This window comes from Ranitomeya variabilis, chromosome 2, assembly GCF_051348905.1.
Source record: "Ranitomeya variabilis isolate aRanVar5 chromosome 2, aRanVar5.hap1, whole genome shotgun sequence".
NCBI lineage: Eukaryota > Metazoa > Chordata > Amphibia > Anura > Dendrobatidae > Ranitomeya > Ranitomeya variabilis.
This window is the reverse complement of record NC_135233.1, coordinates 1,004,842,092-1,004,851,491: the sequence shown is the minus strand read 5'-3', so window position 1 is coordinate 1,004,851,491 and position 9,400 is coordinate 1,004,842,092. Positions and strand designations below refer to the sequence as shown.

The 9,400-nt window shown below is 42.8% G+C and overlaps 1 protein-coding gene across 4 annotated transcripts in view; it reads left to right on the top strand.

Moving 5' to 3' along the window:
- The first annotated feature begins 4,170 nt into the window (after positions 1-4,170).
- The window catches only part of NRROS (negative regulator of reactive oxygen species), a 37,131-nt gene continuing 31,901 nt past the window's right edge, over positions 4,171-9,400 (top strand). For 2 of the 4 annotated variants that reach the window (XM_077291237.1, XM_077291234.1), the window contains exons 1-2: positions 4,171-4,547; positions 4,687-4,781. The gene's annotated coding sequence lies outside the window, so the exon portion shown is untranslated. The remainder of the gene's footprint in view (positions 4,548-4,686; positions 4,782-9,400) is intronic. The other 2 variants (XM_077291235.1, XM_077291236.1) reach the window with 2 other exon arrangements.

Here is a 9,400-nt window from a genome sequence, read left to right as displayed (position 1 = left end):
GTAAGGTACTACAACACCCAGGCACTAGAGGAAGGCTACTGATTTCCACCTGGATAAGGGGACTCTGGATTTGCCTTCAGACCGGCCGGACTCTGCCTACCCTGTGATCTGGTGCTCTGGACTGTGGATGCTGAAGCCTTCAGTAAAAAGTAAAGAGACTGCAACCTTGTGTCCTCGTTATTCCCTGCACCTTACATCATCCACCATCAACACACTGGGAAGCCCTGGGGATACACTTCACCTGTGGGAAGGTATACCATCTAGCTGCCATAACATCACCCCAGCGGACCCATTAAAGCAGCGTCGGTCATCCTGATTGAATACCACAGGTGGCGTCACGAAAACTTTCCCTTTAAAGACCTTTCCCCCATTTACAACGGATGTCCCTAGGGCCACGGACCGGGTCAGCCACCGTGACATCCCCCTTGAGAACCGAAGGACCCGGTACCGAGTACCCCGCTGCCCAACTGGGGGCGCTCCACTTACACTTGTCCCTCAACCATCTAAAAGATTTGTTTAAGACTTGTGTGTTACCAAGGAGGCGTGGCTCACAGTATTTTCTCGGGGTGTGTCTTTAGGGTGTTTTGCATTATTATTCTGTATGCCACACCCATTTAGTAAACACCATAAATTATTAATAAGTAAAAAGGCTCATATCTATAAAACTGTAAAGAGCAATAAAAAATGGATTACTGTTCGAGCAGCAGGGATAAAAGCAAAAGAGCAAAAATTGCTGACTTTTGGCCTGGCAATAGGTCCGCTGTAGAACATTCTGAGTTTTAAAGCGTTAAAGGCAAGACAAACATAATTATTTAAAATCAACAACACTTGACTGACAATGATTGAGGTTGGCTGTCCCCAACTGACTGTGTCTTCTGCAGAAACCTCACTTTATAAAGTCATGCCCTTTGTGGTTTCAAAGCTTTTCCTGTAATGATCTACTCTTCTCAGATATGCAAATTGTTGAAAAGTAACAAAATGCAAAAAAAAAAACTTCACCAAAAAAATTCAGCTTTGAATGGAGCTTGTAAGGTCTCCAGATGTTATTTACCTGCAAATATAGGGTTTTTCTGCAGATACATAGCATTGCAATGCTATCCAGCCATTGTACTGAAAGTGTGGCTACTGGGAAAAAATGAATTTATACAGGCTCAGACTGGCCCACAGGAGAATAGGAATATCCCCTGGTAGGCTCCTATGCCGGAGTAAGCCACTTACTCCCCAACATGAGCAACAGCTGGCCCAATACCGCTTTGCTTCACTCTGTACAGAAAAAAAGCGCCATCTCTTCATTCACTAAACAAACTACAGTATTATTACTTAGAAGCAGAGGTAAATTTGTGAATGAGGTCAATGCAATATTTGCATGAAGGTGAACAGTGTGCCACCAGAGTCAGTGTTACTGGTGGGCTTTTGGCACCTCAGTCTGACACTGAACTTATTTCCTCCCAGGATTCACCAGCTTTCAGCCATAGAGACGAGCACAGAGCGGCTACAATCACCTTTCAGTGAACAGTGAGCTGTAAGCATGCCCAGGCACTTTGACAGCTTGCTCTTCACAGTTGAGCGGTCAATCCAAGTTCCACGGTGTGCTTACTGCCTCCATCCACTGTAGACAAATAGGTGGCTGTACCTGCTGCAGGCCCGTCTCTATGACTGAAAGCTGGTGGCTGCCATGAGGATGTAGGTTAATTTTCAGCCAGTAGCCACTCTTTCATGTGATGATGAGATAAAATGGTGTCCCTGATATAGTTCAGTTTTCAGCCTAGCCTAGTCACGTGTCAGGTTGCGCTGCAGACTAAAGACATAAAAGCTCCAAAGACCCACATCTCATGTGACAAGAGCTGTATCACACATACCTCCGATGGAGGTAGCGGCCAGGAGCACGGCTGTCATATGTGAAGAAATAAATCACTTCCTTGCTGAGCACAAGGAGGGAGTTATTTCCAGCTTCATCCTCCTCAATGTTTATTCCAGTTAGGTGCAGTCTGTCAGTCTCTGTGTACTGCTGTAAAGCTGTCAGCCTGATGGAGGAGGGGGAGAGTCAAGCTGCAGATCTCTGAGTTAAAGGGAATCTGTCACCTACTTTTTCGTATATAAGCTGCGGCCACCTCCTTTAGGGGCTTATCTACAGCAGATTCCACGTCACGTCCCACAGTACACCCCGAATACGTTACCTTCCCTTCACGTGTTTCCAAGTCCATCGTCCCCTGTACGCCAGAGGATAAGACACTTTCCATGGTACCTGTACGGAGCCTTGAACTCCCGACGTTAAAGGAATGTCCGCAAGGGATTCCAGTAAAGCCTCTTACTGCCATGAATGATACATCCTTGCTGACACTAGCAGTGCACTTGAACATGGCCTTGGTTAATGTACTTCCCTATCTAACTAACTACTAGGAAGCAGTCCCTTTTTACTGGGACTTGTCCCTCCTACTATGGGCTAGTCATAAACTTTAACTATGTCTGTCCCTATAGTATGTAGCTGGGCAGATCACCTTCACAACATTATACAATACAATTCACTTCTGTAAAATCCTATTACATTTAAAGTCACTTATCTTTACATTATAGAGAATACCTGCTGCACACTACAGTATGTATATTGTGCTAAAAATCCTTAAAATCCTTATCACACTCTATACGTTATACATTTGATATATTACACTTACATTGCTTATCAAGTACATCTTACATCCTAAATCTTATCTTGTACCACTGCTACAGTGTACACTATAGATACCACAGTATATATATAAAATGCGTAACCTTATTCACACTATACTACAGTGTGATCGGTGGCTTCATTGGTAGTAACGCGACAGTACAGTCCTCCACTCTTTCATCGGCACTGTGTCTCCTGGAGCTCATGTGACTTTGTTATACCATGTGAGCCCTGCAGACAATCAGCAGTCGCTTTTGGTCTCCTCTGCTCTCGCTTCCATCTAACAAGTGGAAGAAGTGAAAGCACAGCAGCTTAATAGCAGTCACTGATTGGCTGCAGAGCTCAGGTGGCATAACAATGTCACACAAGCTACCGAAGACCAGGCGTCAACATTGTCCAGGTACTAGACAACCCCTTTAGTTCTTGATAAATCTTCCCCACGCTCTATCAAGTTTACTATAGAGTCATACTTTTCTTCTATTAATTATTAATGAGTCTGATGAAAAAAAAAATTATTTGTTCCACGTTCATCGTCTTAAAGTGGGTTGACCGGCCTTAAAGGGGTTGTCCGGTCTTAACGTGGTTGCTGGTCTAAATTGATAAGTCTGCAGTCACTCTGTTTCACTGCAGACTTATGAATGCCCCCAGCACACACACTGTGTGCTGTGAGGTTTCGTCAGTTTCTGAGCCAGGAACAGCGGTGATGTATGCGATATACATACTCCCTGGCAGAAGCAGTCTAGTGGGCGCGTCCTTGCTCCATACACTTGCATTGAGTGGGCCGCGCCCCTTCAATCCCTCTAAGCTAAAAGTCTGCAGTCACATAAAGTGACTGCAGACTTGAGAATCCTCATATCAGGCGTATTGCGTATTGTGAGGACTCTCTGGCACTGGGACTGGGCGGTCATGGGACCACAAGTATACAATTTCCCACATTCCGAATAGACTTGTCCTGCCTCACTCAATACAGTTACATTGAGAGGGGCCGCACCCATCTAGTTGGCATGTGATTGCATATATGCACAAATCAAATACTGGAAGTTATGTGCCTGCAGCTCCCAGCATCAAAGAATTCTCACTACTCGCAGTACTCACAATGAGACTGCAGACTTGTAGGTCAAGACCAAACAACCTGCTAAGAAACATTCTCCGAATAGCCTCCATTCAGGCCCCATGCATTTGGCTTTGCCTAAAACCATGCAAAATAAGTGAGTTTTTCATGTTGTAGACCCCATTCCTCACACGCAGTTCATGTAAATAGACTTAAGAACAATGTGACACTAAAACCTGAAGAAAAATATTGCGAGTCACCCAGAAAGTCTTTGAGGTTCTAAAGATAATTAATTTAAACCGAGAAGAAGAAAAAGAAGAAGTATCTATAGGTGACACACAGCCTGGTGACTGCTCTCAAACTTTTTTTTCATTTCACAGCAGTTCATGTGACTTTGGTTTCCGTTATTTCCTTCCGCAAGAACTAAAATAACCTCTAAAAGGAAGAAATGTGCAGTTCTGCTTCAGAATGTGCCAAAGCCGACCACATGTACACCTCGCTAATCAACTGAGTGGCTAAGCCTCAAGCAACGTCCTACAGATGCCTTCAGTGGCCCATGGTCGCCTCCAGTTCAGCCAATATTAGGTCACTTTGCTCTTTTCTTGATGACCTTTGCATGGCTGAAACTGTGGGATTTTCGTCACCTCTCTGCAAGGATCTCCACGGAAGAGTTTCATACGAATGTTGTAGGATTGCTTTGTGGATTTTGCTGATGAGTTCCAATTCCAAATCCCAAGGTCATTCAATGTGATGACACCACTTCTTCTTTCATTCTTGTGGCCCCGAGCAGCTCAAGCGGAACCCAAGATGGTGTGCTCTCAGTTATGTGCGGTAAGTGACTCTCCTGTTGTGTCTTTTGGGGTTTTGTAGCCCACAAGCAAATGAATGAATCAATCAATGAATAAAGGAGTTGCACTATTAAACTATACGTATAGACACACCCTATATCACGATATTTGGGCTATTGCAGGTCAGAAGATATTATAAGTGCAACTGCCAGCGTGTAACATTGCACTTGTATTCACCTTAGTTATGGCTCATCCCCTTGTTCCAGTATCAACGGAGGTAAGAAAATACACCATTTGGCCAGGTTTACATAAGTTCTTATGCTTTTATTTGAAAAAAAAAAAAAAAATACACATAGAATGCCTGCCAAACATGATTTACATTTTCGCTGCTAATTTCAGCACGTTTTTCTGCACGTGGCTTTAGATTTGCTGCTTATGGCAGATTAAACACTCTATAGAAATCTGTATAGTAGAAAAAAGAATTGAATGAAGAATGGCTTAGCCAGCGCAGGCTGTATTTTGAGAAAAAAAATGGCTAATAAATATGCCAAACTTAAATACTATGTATGTAAAATCATGTGGTCCTATAGACTAAAAATGTGGAGAAATAGATAAAAGGTGTTTGTGTGAATCTGGAGTTGTCTCATGGAGGGCAGATCACCATCTCTAGACCCCCTAATGGAGAACAACTCCACCCTGTCCATCCACTACATAGACCTCTATTCATCTGAATGGTGGCCACTGCAAGTACAAATTTTGTCTGGACACCAACCTCCATATGAAAAGGGTCCCACCTCATTAGTAGGCGAACAGTTCCTTTACAGAATCACAAAAGTGGGATAGGTTCAATACCAGTTATATTGGCTTTCCTAGAAACAGGAGTGGGATTAGATTTAAAGGGAAACTGTCACCAGGTTTGACCGATATGAGATAAGGCCACCACATTTCAGGGCTGATATACAGATATACAGTTTGTATAATAAAAGTGATTTTTCTTCTCTTACAGGTTGGTTTGGTAGCTGATAAACAGCTTTATAGAATGCTGTATATCAGCCCTGAAAGGTGGTGGCCGTATCTCACATCGGCCAAACCTAGTGACAGGTTCTCGGAAAAATGTTTGATTAGAAACATTACAATTTTAAGCTTGGCCTAAGAGAAAACAATATGGGAAGATTTGTTGTTAAACAATATGTTTAATCAGAAGAACTTTTTTCTATGGGAATTTCTTGGCCGCTCCCCACAAGCCTCCATGCCCACATGGCTATCCATGAACCTACAATCAGAACATTGGCAGAGGTGGTCACAAACTGCTCCTTCTGGGCTTCTTCTTACTACTGCCTACTTACTACTACATCCAGGGTGGCCAACTTGGCTTATTATTTTTTTCTGGACGGCTTATCAATATATCACAAGCAGACAATATTTTTTTATGGACACATAAAACCATAATAAATCATTCTGATTATATAGTATACATGTCTACAGCTCATAATTCTGATATGAGAATTACAGTCAGAATAATCTATATAAGTTTTTTCCCCTTCAGAAAATTAATGGACTCCTCAAATTTTTTCACGGACAGGGCAAAAAAAGTGCTCGATTTTTACGAACTGTCCAGGAATTCCTGGATGGTTGCGAACATCTTGTAGCAATCTATTTTGACACTGGGTATATTCACATTCTATTAATGAATCTGTCATGGTTGCCATTCATTTTGTCAGCAGGAATAGTGCGGCACGCAGCTTTACTTTTGCTGTCAAAAATTACAGAACCTCTATGAAACTCACTGGACGCCATTATAAGTTTATGTGGTCTGTTATGGGACACTTAGACATGATGGATCCAGTAAAGTGCTGCAGCTGCTATTATAAACTGAACCATCAACACCAGTGAGAACAAAGCCCCAGCAGTAAGCCCTAATAGTAAGGCACTGCTGTGACTATAGCTGAAGGAAGGGAACCGTGCAGGCCAGAATAGTTCTATCACTACCGGGGGAAATCCTCTGCTGTGACTAATATGGAAGAGAAGGGAGACTATGATGTGACTATAAGGGATCATAGAGAATTCTTAATCCTGGGAGGGAAGAGAGGGAGCACTAATTATTGAAAGGACGTAGGGACAACGCAATGATTGCTGCTATTACTTATTTTGCGACTACGGAAAGTGAGAGTGGGAACAGTGCTGATGACCTTACCGGAGAGGTTACACGGTGCGGTGATGACTGTTTCAGGGCTAGAGTTGTACCAACTGGTGAGAGTGCATGACTGTTGTGCTTACACTGTGAAAGCTATTATACAGTGTGTCCGTAAAGTCATGGTGTACTTTTGACCAGTCACTGGAAAGCAGCAAAAAACGTTAGAAATGTGAAATCTGCTCTAAATAAAAGAAAAACTCTCCCAGTTTCATACCTATTCAGTGCAGTACGATGTGGTCTCCATTTATTGCCCTACACACATCCAAACGATAGTGAAGTTCTTGCCACACACAGGTAATGACGTCTGGTGTAACAGAGTGACTAACGTCTGTGATTCTCTGTTTCAAGTGATTAGTGTCAATGATACATTCAATGTACACATGTTGCTTCACATAACCCCAAAAGTAAAAGTCTAAGGGCGTCAGATCCAGGGATCGTGGTGGCCATGGCTTGACAGAACCCCTGCCTATCCACCGCTGGGGGAATGTTCTATCCAGAAACTCATGAACAATGGTGGCGTAGTGTAGAGGAGAGCCGTCCTGTTGAAAGATGATTATTTCTGGAAATTGTGGCACTGCATACAATTCCAACATGTCAAGATATGTGTTTGCCATCACAGACCGCTCCGTGAAAAAAAAATGGGTCTATCACCTTATCATGCATCAGCCCACACCACACATTCACTTTAGGGGTGTTACGTTCGTACTCAATGTAGGCATGAGGATGTTCAGCAGCTCATATTCAGACGTTATGGCGATGAACATGTCCACAGATATGGAAGGTCGCCTCATCGCTAAACACAATCTTCTGCAAAAATCTTGCATCATTGTCGATCTCATGAACCATATCCATAGCAGACGCACATCGCTTGGGTCTATCCGCCGGTTTGATAGCGTGCAACAGCCGCAATTTGTACCCCGTAAAACAGAGACATTTCTTTAACACCTTATGAACTGTAGTCTTGCGTAGGTGAAATTATCGAGCACACGCACAGATTTTTTAGGGCTCCTTAGGTAGCTATCCCGTATAGCCGCTACAGACTCGTCACTGACTGATGGCCTACCAGAACAGGGTTTCTCCACCAAACTGCCGGTTTCCCTCAACTGATTATCCCATAGAGTAATGTTATTCCTACGTGGTGGTGCTTTGTTATAAAAGCGCCCTTAATTCACGTAGCACTTTGTTCACGGATTAAAATTTAGCGAGCCACAGAACACACTGAACTTTCCTCTGTACCGTCCACATCTCGACTGGCATGGAAAACCACCCAGCTGGCATAAGCTTGTGGCTGCATGATGTCTTCAAAAGGGTGGCATTTCTGACACCAGAAATGTTACTCCAATCTGTGACTGGAGTAACATGTTTTGTGAGGTTCACAGAGGGGTATACCCTGATGAGATTTGCCAAAATCATTGAATTAGGGCACATCTTGAGTGCTCCTCTCAATGAATTTGGAACATCTTATTACTGCACACCCCTTATTAAGAGATAAAGCAAAATAAAAATGGTGCTACAAAATATCTCAACTTTATTAAATATAAAATATCACGCCCCTTATTAAGACTGGTGTACGAAACACCAACCTTAATTAGAACCTTTATTTATACAATCACTGTATGTGTTTCCAAAGTCTTCCAGAAACAGTGAAAACCTGTCCCTGTGTGCTATCTGTTATGTAGCACACCTCCATTAAATAAGTTGTAAAACTTAAAAAAAAAATACAATTGATGAGGGAGTTTTTTTGCATAATGAACTAGGGCATGTTCTTCAGCTATAAAACCAGTGGATCCAAAGGCACAGTGGTTTGTGCCAGGACAGGAAAAAATGATGTCCCATTATTCAGTCAAATGACTGCTAAGACCTGCGATTGACTGCAGCTGTCAATTGATTGGAACAGGACATCATCTAAGGCAAGGTTAAATTCTATTTTATAGCAGTTGGACAACCGGTGTGGTGGCTGGCACAGGGTGAGGCTTCGGTGTAGTGGCAGAATAGAAACATGAGCCGGATTGTTGCATTCATAGTAGATTTTAGGGGGGAAGGCTTAGTCATAAACCACCTCATTTATGACTCTTCACAAAGACCTTATATTTTTTTAAAGCTGTAGAGGGATCCCTTGCAAGCAGGACCCTAAAATCAATGTGAAATAAATTATCATTGAACGCTCTTTGTTCAGTGGCTGCACTACCCTAGGTGATTAGATCGTTAGAGGAGGCTCCAGCTACTAAATATAATCCCAAATTTACCCCCTAAGCCTGTTTTCACCTTCATGACCAGACCAAAGTTCTACTCCCATTAGCCTATGCCTGCTGTTGCTCATAACAGAAAGAGCAGGCGCTGCTGATGGGAGTATTTATCATCCGGTGACTGCGCTATAAGAAAATACATTTTTTTAAAAATGACCTAGGGTCTATTCTATTTTTGATAACCAGCATGGCAAAACAGACAGCTGCGGGCTGCAATCCTCAGCTATCAGCTTTATTATGGCTGGTTATCAAGAATAGAGGGATCCCCATGCTGTTTTTTAACTTATTTAAATAAATAATTTAAAAAAAAATGACATAGGGTCCCCCCATATTTGACAAACATCGAAGCTAAAGCAGATAGCTGGGTGCTGGTAGTCTCAGGCTGATGGGGGCCATGGATATTGGCCACCCCAACCAAAAAAGAGCAGCCCGCAGCTGCCCCCCAAAAAGGTGCAT